At 39.0% G+C, this 12,767-nt stretch overlaps 1 protein-coding gene across 5 annotated transcripts in view; it reads right to left on the reverse strand.

Moving 5' to 3' along the window:
* Positions 1-12,767, reverse strand: part of MPPE1 (metallophosphoesterase 1) — a 69,809-nt gene that overhangs the window by 47,833 nt on the left and 9,209 nt on the right. For all 5 annotated transcript variants that reach the window (XM_070513440.1, XM_044773509.2, XM_070513456.1 and 2 more), the window contains exons 2-3: positions 3,950-4,186; positions 2,894-2,943 (exon numbers count right to left, since the gene is read on the reverse strand). The gene's annotated coding sequence lies outside the window, so the exon portion shown is untranslated. The remainder of the gene's footprint in view (positions 1-2,893; positions 2,944-3,949; positions 4,187-12,767) is intronic.

Consider the following 12,767-nt stretch of genomic DNA (forward strand, 5'->3'; position numbering starts at 1 on the left):
AAGGTTTATTGATATTGGTTTTGAGTCACATTTATAATAGGCAGACTTTTGGAAAGAGAATAAGAAAAAAAGGGAAAGGGTCAGGAACACTAACTGTTTGTCCCAGCCTAAACCTGATAATAAGATATTTGACAGGATTTTTAAAAAAGAGCTCTACGGTCAGAAATTAGCCCAAATGGAGGCCAATATTCAGGGCCTGATTTATGCTTGGCGTCCTATCCAATTTTTAAGGCCTTCCCTCCTATGAATAACTGGCCTAAAATGGAATTATGTACTCAGAGGGAAAAGAACATGCTCAAACCTTTGTGGAAAGACTCATAAAGAAACATTCCAAAAGCATACAGCTCTAATCTAGAATCTAGGACTCTTTAGATAGCCACCTTAGTTGAAAACCTCCCTGATATAAAGAAGCAAATTCAAGATAATGTAAATGGATGAGTGGGTCAGCCCCTTGATGTTATCACTGAGGTGACCCAATTCTTTGAGGAATTAAAAACAAATGTCCCTGTCTTACTAATTGAGTCTTTACAAAAGCAGAAAATGTGGCTCAGAAAGTAATTCAAAGCCCACCCATCCTTCTTACCAACTCTCAAATCTCCCCTATTCATCTCAAGAGACTTGTGGGAACTGTAAAAGTTCACAGCATTAGAAACGGAACTGTTCTGCACTTAAGGAAAATAAAAAAGGGGAAAAACTTAAATAATAATTGCCCTGAACCTCTACTAATAGGAACGTTCTTCCCAAGGACCTGAAAACCAACTCTTTGAAATGCAAACTTCCAAGGCTCTTGACTCCCAGACTGAAGGGAACAAACTGGATATTTTATCCATTCATCTGAGCTCTAAAAATAGACAGCCAGTTGGTATTTCCAAAAGGTCTCTCGCCCAAAATATAGTACACGACCTGCATAACATTACATTATCATGGCAAATGAAAATCTTAAAAACCTTCTCCACAAATATTGGTAAAAAGCTTTAGCCTTCAATCAGCAGATAACCTCAGCCTGTTTCATCTGCCAAAAACAGTTTGGATCCAACTTATGTTATATAAACTAGTGAGTTTTGAATTACTATGTTTGCCTGACTCAGGCTAAAATTTTAGGATGAAAGCTATTTCTGTTTGTATCTGTCTGTGTGTTTGTATATGTCTGTGCCTGTACATTATGTACATGTGGTATTTTTTACCTCCAGATGGCATTGTCAAAATTAACTCATAAAATCCCATAAAATAGATCTATTTTAATTGGCTTAGAAAAAAATAAACACATGTAAATTAGATATTCCTAAAACTCTTAGAAAAATAGGAACTAATCCAAGTACTTTTCTTTTTTCTTTCTTTTTCTTTTTTTTTTTTTGAGGAAGATTAGCCCTGAGCTAACTACTGCCAATCCACCTCTTTTTGCTGAGGAAGACTGGCCCTGAGCTAACATCCATGCCCATCTTCCTCCACTTTATATGTGGGACGCCTACCACAGCAGGGCTTGATGAGTGGTGCCATGTCCGCACCCGGGATCCGAACCTGCAAACCCCGGGCCACCAAAGTGGAACGTGCAAACTTAACCCTGTGCCACCGGGCGGGCCCTCCAAGTAGTTTTCAAGTTCACATGATCTGGGATAATCTTGGGTAAATAAGGCTCATTCAATATTGCTGGTTTAATAAAAACAGGTATGTCTTCAGAATTGTCAACATTTAATACAGTGCAGACATACAATTTTTATTCTACCTGGGTTTGTTAGTCCAACAAGCTTATGCTATGTTTTCTAGATGTTTAAGATTGTTAAGTTAATTAAACAAGGAGGCCGTTAGACTGAGGTGGCGCTAAGGCTCTCGGCAGCCTACATAAGCAAACCAAAACCTAAGCCTGTAAATGCCTCAAGGTGGCAAAATGGAAACCTAAGGACAACCCATCACAAGCAGCCAGCCAGGCGTTAAACCAATCAGTGATTTCCTTGCTTGGCGTCTGCATCTTCTCTCTAACAGTCTTTCTGCAGGTCCTGGCCATGGAGCTCTTCTAACCACTTCTGGTTTGGCCCTGCCCAATTCAAATCGATTTTTGCTCAAATAAACTCTTAAAATTTTTTATATGCCCCAGTTTATCTTTTAACAAGATTCTAAAATTACTATTTATCCTAAAAACAAAATGTACAATAAAATTAATTGCTTGATGTATGTCAAGCACAGCAGTTAAAAAAAAAGGAAAAGTCATGTGTTTGACTTTTAAATTCTTCTGTGATTTTTGATACTTGCCTAACATGCATACGTTATAAAATTTGTCAACAACAACAACAAATAACTTAATAGCTAGCTTTCTAATGTCTCAAAATTTTCATGAGCAATCCAAACATAATTGTTAGGAACGTGTGAATTGAATAAATTTAAGTGGAGTAAAAGTTTATGCAATGAACTTTTAGATGATAATTATGTTTTATAATATGTCTGCTTAAAAATAGCTTCCAAAATCTTTGGGTAACTTTAAACCTTAAAGTTATACCAGGTTAAGTTAAATGATAGATATTCGTTGAACATCTAGATCATTTCTAAATAAGATCAAATACTGAAATGTTAAATACTAAGGGTTAATTTTGTCTACTTTTGGCTTCTTATTTTTACAGAGAAACTAAAGATAAATTTGCACTATAAGGAAATATATGCCTCTAAAAAACATGAAATGGTGTGTTTGGGGTAGGTCTCAGCCTATTGATAGTGATGCTGTGGGCTAGGAACGCAGAGGCCCTCGCCTGGGCCCAGCCACTTGTGGCAGCCCCCACATACATCTCCCTGACCAGAGCCAATGTTGTGGCTACACCAGCCCTTGAGGTTCTTGTTATGATTGCATGATGCACCTCAGCAACAACCATCAGGGAACTTTGAAAAAACAAGGCTTATTACTCACAGATCACGGAGGATACACAGCACACCTGGGGCCACACGGTGAAGTCGCAGCTGAAAGAGAAAGAGAGCACATGCAGAACTGAGGTTCTGATTTATTCAAGTTGAGGGTGGAGTGCCTAAGGTTTTGCAGGTTCAGTCTTTATTGGTGAATTTTAAACATAAGAGTGATAATTAAGGTGCAGGAAGGGAAAAACAAGCGGTCAGTCAAATGGTCAGTTATCTAGGTCGACGAGAGCTTTCTAAATGGGGTAGGGCAGTGTGGCTCTACCTAGTTGGGTAGCGGGCAGTGTGTTTATTGGAGATGGATGTTTTTGAAGTGGATACCTTGGCAATCAAAAGCTTAATGTTGGACACTTACACTACATGTTGTGTTCATAGATTTGCTAATCTGCTACAGAAGACTGATGTATGACGGACAGGTCATAATTACCTACTACCTTTTTTTGGTCCTAAAGTAATTTTAAAACTAGAGTTTAGTTAAAAGGACAAAGATTTCTTGGATTATTGGTCTGTCCTTAATAAAAGATTGTAAAAGGTTTTTCTTTACTTTTGACTAATCTGACTAGGAGACAAAGACTGTGTTTTACCAGATTAATTTGCTGTGCATCCTGTTGTCTTTATCATGTCTTTGAGTACTAAAAAAAGGAAAATCAAGTCTTCTCAACATTGAAAAAGCTAAGTTGTTTGTTTTATTTTTCACAACCATGTCACCACCTATAGTTACCTTTGAAATATTTTATTGTCACTTTGGTTAAATGGATAGCTAAGCAGTGTTTCACAGTGGCCTGTGATCTTATTTAAATGAATGTTCAAACATTTTGACATCTTTGACAACTTCCCAGAGGGCCCCTGGAAAATCTTAAAGGATTTGTTCTCTCAACTTGTAAAAAGAGAAATGTTAAAGTAATTAGGTCTATTTGATATGCCTAATTGCATGGGAAACACTGTCAGATAAGAAGTGACACTAAACCTTCTTTAGATTATGTTTGTATAGGTATACATTATTAATACAAATATTGCAGAAGTTGCATGAAGCTCCTAGAAGTTTGTAAATTACCTTGCCGTTCATGACGTGTCCTGGTATAATGTTATCAGTCATAATTCTACTTATTATCTTAAAATGTTGGATGTCACAGAAGCAACAAAATTTCCTTGTCAGTTGAGTTAAAATGAACTCTCATCAGATCTTCAACCATGGCCACTTTAAGTCTTTTGTCATTCACAGACAGTTATCATTTTATTCTTATGCTTTCCTGAAGGCTCTTGCAATCAGCTACAGGCCAAAGTACTTCACCTTAAAAAACAAAAAAGAATTTCCAGAACTTTAGCTGAGAAGTTGATGGGCTCATGAGACTGCTAACCCAAGATCAAGCAGAACAAGAATTGTTTATACGGAACTGAATGAACTGATGAAAAATCATCAGAAATTGATTATTTCTTTCACTATTTTTCTCAGGATATTACTGGTTCTTTAATGTTTTATTTTCCAGATTCAAGAAAACTTTTTCTCTTAAGCTGTCTATAACTTATAGGAATTTGTAGATTATACTTTTATAAAGAGAAACAAAACATTTATTTTTCTCCCTAGCTCACACCTCCAGAATTTGGAAACTCTTACGGTATATTCTTATTTTATGCAATATAGTTATTTGCATAAGTTTGGTAAGTCTATTCTCCTTATAACAGGACGCAGTTGGAAACAGTGGTTATATTACAAAGGCTTTGACTGGAACGTTGTATTTGAGAATGACGTGCATCAGATATGACCAGACAGCTTTAAGGAACTAAGGTTGACTTTATGGAGCCAACGTTTACAGAGCCCTTTGGAAAAACCAGCCTGGAACCTGGTTTGTATGGTTCCTAGTCTTACAGGTGAGTAAGGAAGGTCACTTCCTGGCAGATGAGAAACCTTCGGATATTTTGGGGACCTCAAGAAGAGAGGACTTACCCAAATCTATAGGTACTGTAGGCAAAGTCTAATGGTGAGTTCTTGGGTTGTCTTTCTAGCCTCCAGAAACTTTTGAAAGTCTAGTCTGAGGTTCCTTATAAAAGCTCTAGCAAAGCAAACTTTAAAAGGTCTATAGGGCCAATTACTATTTTTGCTGTGCTTATGTAAATAATCAAGCTAAGTTTAATGAGACTAGACTTATTTTGCAACCAAAATAGTTTTACTTTGATTATCTTTGATAGAAATGGGGGTTATTATGGACAGAAATGTTGTGTTTCAATAGAAAATTATAACCCACCCTTGTAGGTATTCATTGTCTTTCAGCTATTTTCATTCCTTTATAAACTGGATCCTGTCATTTTATCCATTTTCTCTGTAATTAACATTTCCAATTTCTCTTTCACCCTCCTGACTTGGTGTCCCTAAAAACTAAAAGCTGACTGCCCAGATCCTTATTGGGACCATCTAAAGAAGCCCTCCCTGCAAGCTGAGGCTGAATGCTTCAATGCTCTACTTTAAGAAATAATCGTGACTGTGACACTGATGTCTATGCCACCACCAAAGACATTTAAACTGCAAACCAGGAAATTCATCAGCTTGCCACTGCTGTCCTCACTCCACCATCTAAAGATGCTTCAAGCCCAACCTCTAGAAGTCTTCTCAACTGACTGGCCTCTGAACTCAAAAAGTAAGTTCATGGTCTGCTCTAATCATTAATTCTTGGTTTTTGTTTGTTTTCATAGAAGTGACCCTCATTAAATGCCTGATTGCTCACACCATATAGAAGCCTAGCTTAGGTGGGTACCTTCTTCCCTCCTGCACCGCTGCCTCCTGGAATGAGACACAGCTGTTTAATGGACTGACTTACTCCCAGGACCCAGAGACTGGGGCTGATTTCACGGGAGAGGGGGCATCTGCTAAGATTTGTTCTTTCCTGCTGATTTATTCTTGTTTCGGTTGATGTTCTTCCCCCTTTGCAGATCTCTTGCCCTGCAACTTCTAGCGTAAATCTCTCTCCACAGCTACCAACTTGGCCTTTGATATGTGAAAGTTCCTGTAAAGATTCAGGCAGGGGAAACAAAGGAGATCAGGATGTGTCACCCCAAAATTTGTCACTTTGGCATAAGGATTATTTTGATCTGAAGGCAACTAGGAAGTGCCAAACACAGCAGGAGCTCTCTACCTTCCCCCGTCTGCCTGAAAGCAGGCATAAGCTTCCCTTCCGTTGATAAAGGTGCCCCCTTCTTTCATAGCAGGAAGAGGACCACGAGACAGCTCTTATCAGCTGAGGTGACTTGAGACTGCCTGACAAACATTACTAAACAACCCTTTTTTACCATACATTTCCTAGTCACCTTCCCACAGTTTACCAAATCCCCCTTTTCTTCATCTAATCTCTTCTCCACAATTTATCACGCTTTGTTCAAATGGTATCTAAACCCCCAGGCCTAACTGCTTCTCTGAGTTTTTATTTCTTTTCTGGGAAGCCTCTGTATGCATGCAAAATAAACCTTTTCTCTTGTAATCTGACTTTTGTGGCTTTAATTTGTAGGCCCCAAGTACTGAACTTAAGAGAGTAGAGGAAAAGTTTTTTTCCTGCACTATATTTGCAAGTACTACAAATCAGGCCTTCAGATATTAGATTGTTAAGGATTTACCAACACACCACTGAACATACATGTAATATTAAGAGGTTAGACAAAAACCCCGGAATATTCATTTGGAAGTCTCTCTGTTAACTCATGAGGTATTTTGGGGTGTGTGTGTGTGTGTGTGTGTATTTGCTTGTTTCCCGACTCTGAAACCAGTGGACAGTTAGCCATTAATGATTAGGTAGCTAGTAACTAAAGTTTTTTAGGCAGTTATTAATTGTAGCTTTTAGTCGTTCGCCTGCCCATTGTTAAATGTGCTTCTTAGGCAATATATTATCTGACTCCCAGTAGGTTCCTCATAGATAACATCCCTGATGCTTGGGTCGCCATGGTAACAGATGCTTGAGTTGTTTTTCAGGAACTAAGAGTCAACCACTATCTGGTTCAGGCCATTCGAGACCACCAATCCACTAACTGGGATTCCACTAATAGGGCAGGTGTCTTAGGTAAACTCCTCATGTCAGGGGTCTAAAAACTCCACCTTGAGATCAGGCTAAGGCCACCATTTTGAGGACATGCATCCTATGAAGAGCCATGAAGCCTGACTATGCTTGCACAGATCATCAATTACCTCTCTCCCCCTTGCTTCCAACACCTAGCCCCACACTTCAGACCACCTTGCCACACTACCCCATAAACATCCCTAATCTTCATTTTTGGGGAGGTAGATCTGAGATTTGTTCTCCCATCTCCTCACTTGGCTGTCTTGTGAATAAACCCTTTCTCTGCTGCAAACTCATCATCTCAGTGATTGGCATTTCATGCGACAGGCAAAAAGAACCTGGTTTGGTAACAGCTCTGTCACTGAAAAGGCCTATCCAAGATTGCTAGGGTGGTATCTATTACTAGGGGCCAGCCTGGTGGTGCAGTGGTTAAGTTCGCATGTTCTGCTTCGGCAGCCCAGGATTCACTGGTTCAGATCCCGGTTGTGGACATATGCACTGCTTGTCAAATCATGCTGTGTCAGGTGTCCCACATATAAAGTAGAGGAAGATGGGCACGGATGTTAGCTCAGGGCCAGTCTTCCTCAGCAAAAAGAGGAGCATTGGCAGCAGATGTTAGCTCAGGGCTAATCTTCCTCAAAAATTAAAAAAAGACAAAGCCAACTTGAAAAGCCTCCCACAGGTCAAAGATTGGGATATTTGAATGTCAATAAAGATAATTTTAATGAATTAATCCATATGTTTAAATCCAAGGAGTTCATATTAATACCAAAAAACCCCTAATTGTTGAACTGCACTGTTAGTATACAATCAGCAAACCAAAAAATAAAGGGAAAAAATAAAACTTTATCCTGCCTTTCTTATATGGACTGTACACTGGGTTACTTAAGAGTTGATCATGGAATGCTTTGTGGAAGTATTCCAACTGAATAGGTGAAAAAGACTGGATATAATGAGAATGTATCTACTCTGTAACTCCCGTTGAATTAAGCGGTGTAGGCACTGAGCAGTGATAACTTCTAGCATCACACACCAGGCATTAGGCACGTTCTGACTGAGGAAAGAACACACCACCTACAGCCTTGCCAAAGGGAAGAGTCTGATCAAGCCTCTGATCAAGTTGACAATTTGCATGACATACTGAGCAGAATGGAACGTGTTAAACTGTGCCATGAGTGTGCTGTCAGCCAAATCCAGACCGTGGGAATTTCATAGGGCAAACTCTACAGGTCTTCACCAGATAAATGTAGGGAAAGAGAAGGATGGAAAAGGGGGCTCTTAAATTGAAACAAATTCAAAAGGCATATAAAAAATGGGAAAGACCAAACTATGTTGTCTACTTGGGTAATAAAACTACAAAGAAACATAGTAGAAATGCTGTGGCAGCATCCCACATAAAATAGAGGAAGATTCACACAGATGTCAGCTCAGCAACAATCTTCCTCACACACAAGAATGTGAGGATAGTGGTTCCTTTTGGGGGCAGGGTGACGTTGTGATTGGGATGGTCACATGGGTGGGGTCGTCTGGAGCAGCTTGCAAAGTTGCATTTCTCGACCTGGGTGGGGTTACAAGTGGGTTTGCCTTATAATAATTTATAAATACATACATTTGGTCTGTGTGGTTTTCTGTGCCTGTGTTTATTTTACAACAAAAATTTTTAATTCCAAAATGCAAAAAGGAAAACTGCAAAATTGAAGTTAATATGTTTCAATAACACTCTGTAAAATGTAGCAAATTTCTTCATTGTAAAATTGAGTATTCATAAAAATACTTTTGCATTTGAAAATATTTTTCTTACTTTGATCTAACTCCTGCGTATGCTCAATGATTGCCAAGAAATCAGAGTAAAATATAAAATAAACATTATTCAAAACTAAATCATTTCAAGAACAAAATTACTCTTTTTGAAATCCTTCTGAATGTATTACAGCAAAAATACAAACACATATATAGTCTTTAATGTGGATGTGGGTGTATTTTAGTGTTTAATATAATGTGCAATGAGACCTTTAATTTGAAACAAGCCTGGAGCTTACAAAGTTCTTGAAATGGCCTCAGACAGGTGCCTTCTCGTGACTTGGAGCCAGATATAACTGGACGAGTGTCTAGGAATCAGGCACCCTTCTGTTCAGTGTAGTGGTTTGGCCCTTCAACCGTGGGACTAACTTCCTGGATTTAAGTCCCAACTCCGTCACTTGTTAACTGTGTGCCCTTGGATAGGTTACTTAATCTCTTTGTTCTGCGTCTGTAAAGTGAGAATACTAGCAGTACCTACTTCACAATATTGGTGTGAGGATTAAACACCTTACTAGATATAAAATGTTAGAGTAGGGCCTGGCACATAGTAAGTACTCCGTAAGGATCAGCTATTATCATTATTATTATGTTGGCCGGCAGGAGAGATGACCATAAACAGGGCTGGGTGTCCCACACCATGCACAATGGCATGGCGGCCTACTTTGTCTGCTTGTGCCTCTACTATCCAGAGCTGGAGAGCAGACTCCTGCAGCAGTGGGGAACAGGGAGCAGGGAAGCTGTCACGGTTTCCTGAGATGACCACTACTTGTCACCGCTATGGCCTGGCCTCCCCACCCCCATCAGCCCCATTCAGCTTCCAGCAAATGCTAAGCACAAGTGTCTCCCCAACACCCATTTCCACAAAGACACGTGCACACACATACACACACCAATGGGCACATCCTTTTAAGGTGGTCATCAGCCCTTCCTCTACACTCTAACACATCCCAATATTCTGTTCTGAAGTTGAGAATTTAAGCAAAAATAGAGCACAATACATGTATTAGAGTTACAAGTGCAAAACCTGTTATGAAAAACAATAAAATTCCCACATATTTTACCCAACCCACAATGTAGAAACATGATCCCTACTTTGTTTTTACTTAAATTTGAAAATTGTATAAGTATTTTTGACTGCTATCTTAGTAGTCCTGTGAATTTTAAGATAGTACAAATATATACTTTTTTTTTCTGCCAGGAGCTGTTACATGACTTGTTTTTTTTTTTTTAAAGATTTTATTTTTCCTTTTTCTCCCCAAAACCCCCTGGGTACATAATTGTATATTTTCAGTTGTGGATCCTTCTAATTGTGGCATGTGGGATGCTGCCGCAGCATGGCCTGACAAGTGGTGCCATGTCTGTGCCCAAGATCCGAACCAGCGAAACCCTGGGCCGCCGAAGTGGGAGCGTGCAAACTTAACCACTCGGCCACGGGCTGGCCCCTTGTTTCCATTTTTTGCGAGTGTTTTCTACCACTCCGCATCAATATCCCAGCCATAGACGCATTGTCAGGACTTCTCCCACGGTGCTAGGAAAAAGTCTATCATATTATGAAAGTCCAAATTATATTCCTCAGTATCCTGGGTCAAAGAATCACTGTCATTTTAAGAATTCCATATATCCATCCCATGGGGAAGATTTCAAAGGCTTAGAAGAAACACAATGGCCTTTTGCTAGTAAGTACATCACTGTCCTCTGGGACCCATCAGCCTGACAGTTATTGCGTGAAGATGTTCTACTTTTCCTCTTGGAATTCACCTTCTTCCTCTTGTCTTTGAAGTCCACTCTAAAATGAAGGTCCCACAAATATTACTCCTGGTGAGTGGGTCTAAACTTGTTGGTACACAGTCTACAAAATTATTTCCTCATCAAAACTAAACTCATGAGAAAAAACAAAACAAAACTAATCTATACTACATCTCTACTATTGTGAGATGTATGGAATGGACTAAGGAGTTGGAAACCCTGAGTTGAAGTCCCAATTAGCAATGTAACTTTGAACAATTCGTTAACCTTACTGAGAGCTCCATTTCTGCTTCTTTAAAATGAGGGAGGAAAATCAAATAAGTAAGAGGGATGTGTCATGTGACCACTGAGGCCCCTTATAGCTCTTTAATAATCCCTTTTCAAGCATCCGCTCTTAGCTGCCTCTGATAGGAACAATTTCTCCACTAGGGTTTTCCATTTAAATCTAGGGTTTTATAAGCAAGAGGCCCCAAACTGCATTATGACATACAACTTGGTCTTTTGGACTGTGTTAATCGTTAACAATCCCTGAGGCAATCCCCAGTAATTAAAATGATTTAGATTAATTTATAGGCCTTGTCATAGTCCAGGTATTTTTCATATGTACACTCAACCAGAGTTTCAGAAGAAAAAAATGCATTCAACTACAGTAAATGAGTCGGAAGAAAAAATTATTACTAGTTCTAGAATTATAATTAATTCTTCCTTTTTTTTTTTTAAAGATTTTAGTTTTCCTTTTTCTCCCAAAGCCCCCAAGTACATAGCTGTGTATCTTTAGTTGAGGGTCCTTCTAGTCGTGGCATGTGGGATGCCGCCTCAGCATGGCTTGACGAACGGTGCCATGTCCGCACCCAGGATTCAAACTGGCGAAACCCTGGGCCGCTGAAGCAGAGCGCTCGAACTTAACCACTTGGCCACGGGGCCGGCCCCATATTCTTTTATTTTGTAATATTAGCTTCTTGTTCTGTTCGACATTGCGATCAATTTTTCTCCTCCTTTTTCCTTTCAATGATGATCTCTTTCCAGGCATATACCTGTCTCCTTCACCACCACTAGGAAAATAAATGGTCCATAGGAGCATGGTAAGCAGTATATCGTGGATTAGGTTCTGAAGCATTCAAGGATCTTAAGCTTTTGATACTTGAAAAGCAGACTTTTGAAGCTCACAAACTTTTCTTCAGTTTATTCTGTCATGGGTTTCAAAGTCTATTCTGAAACTCAATACTTGAGCACTGATTCTTTTCTTCTCTTGAATTCACCATTGTATCCCCAGCACTTAGCACAATGCCTTAAACAGAACTTAATTGGGCCACACGTAACTGGATTTGGATATTTCATGAAAAAAAAAAAAGTTAGCAATTTATCCTGATGTGGATTTGAGGATCTCCTTTCTCAATCCATGCAACTCCAGTTTGGTGGTTGGGGCACTCCAGCTCCTAGGGTCTGCCCTCTTTCTAAAATCCTGTGCATCAAGTCTGCAAACACAGCTCAACCGTCACCTTAACGTTTCCTGCACATGCGTCTTGCCTTCCCAAGAAGAATGTATTCTCCTTAAGGACCGAAACTATTTCTCATCAACCTCGCTCTGGATTAATCCAGAAGGAAATGATTAAATATCTAAAGCTTTGTGGTTATAGGGAACTTTCTAAAGTTTTAATTAACATTTATGTACATATCTTCATGCAGAGATCAATAAAAGACTTTCAAGTATAAGTATATGTAATGGAAATATGATTTCAAGATGAGAAGAAAATGTAAGATTTCTTATTATTAAAAAAGAGCTTATTCTTTTTTTTTCTCGTATAGAAGTAAGTATCAAATCACTATGGCATTTATATTTCCTTGGATACATTTAAACGACAGATGTAATGGTTTAATTTAAACGTGTTGATATTTACATTTGACTAGCAACTAAGTCCTTTGCAATTATTCAAACTTATGAAGAAAATATCAGAGGACAACTTAAAATGGGTGAGAGGGTATAGAGTTTTTCAAAATTCTTTTAAGGCTGTATAAGCGAAAGTGAAGATTACTGAGCTAGATGAGAGGGGATATTCTCCCCACCCAAAGTGAGAAGGTTGAGCCCTTGATCTTTCAATACAGGCGTGTCCTAGTTTTATTCACACAAACATAGCTTATATGAACCACATAGCTATTACAGAACAACAGTAGGTTTGGGAGCACTTTATTCTCAACCTTAATTGAGCCAGACGTGGGAGGATGGTTACATAGAGCAAATAAAAACCACTATATACTATGCAACTACAAAACACGTGTCATGTAACT

Source organism: Equus asinus, chromosome 7 (genome assembly GCF_041296235.1).
Source record: "Equus asinus isolate D_3611 breed Donkey chromosome 7, EquAss-T2T_v2, whole genome shotgun sequence".
NCBI lineage: Eukaryota > Metazoa > Chordata > Mammalia > Perissodactyla > Equidae > Equus > Equus asinus.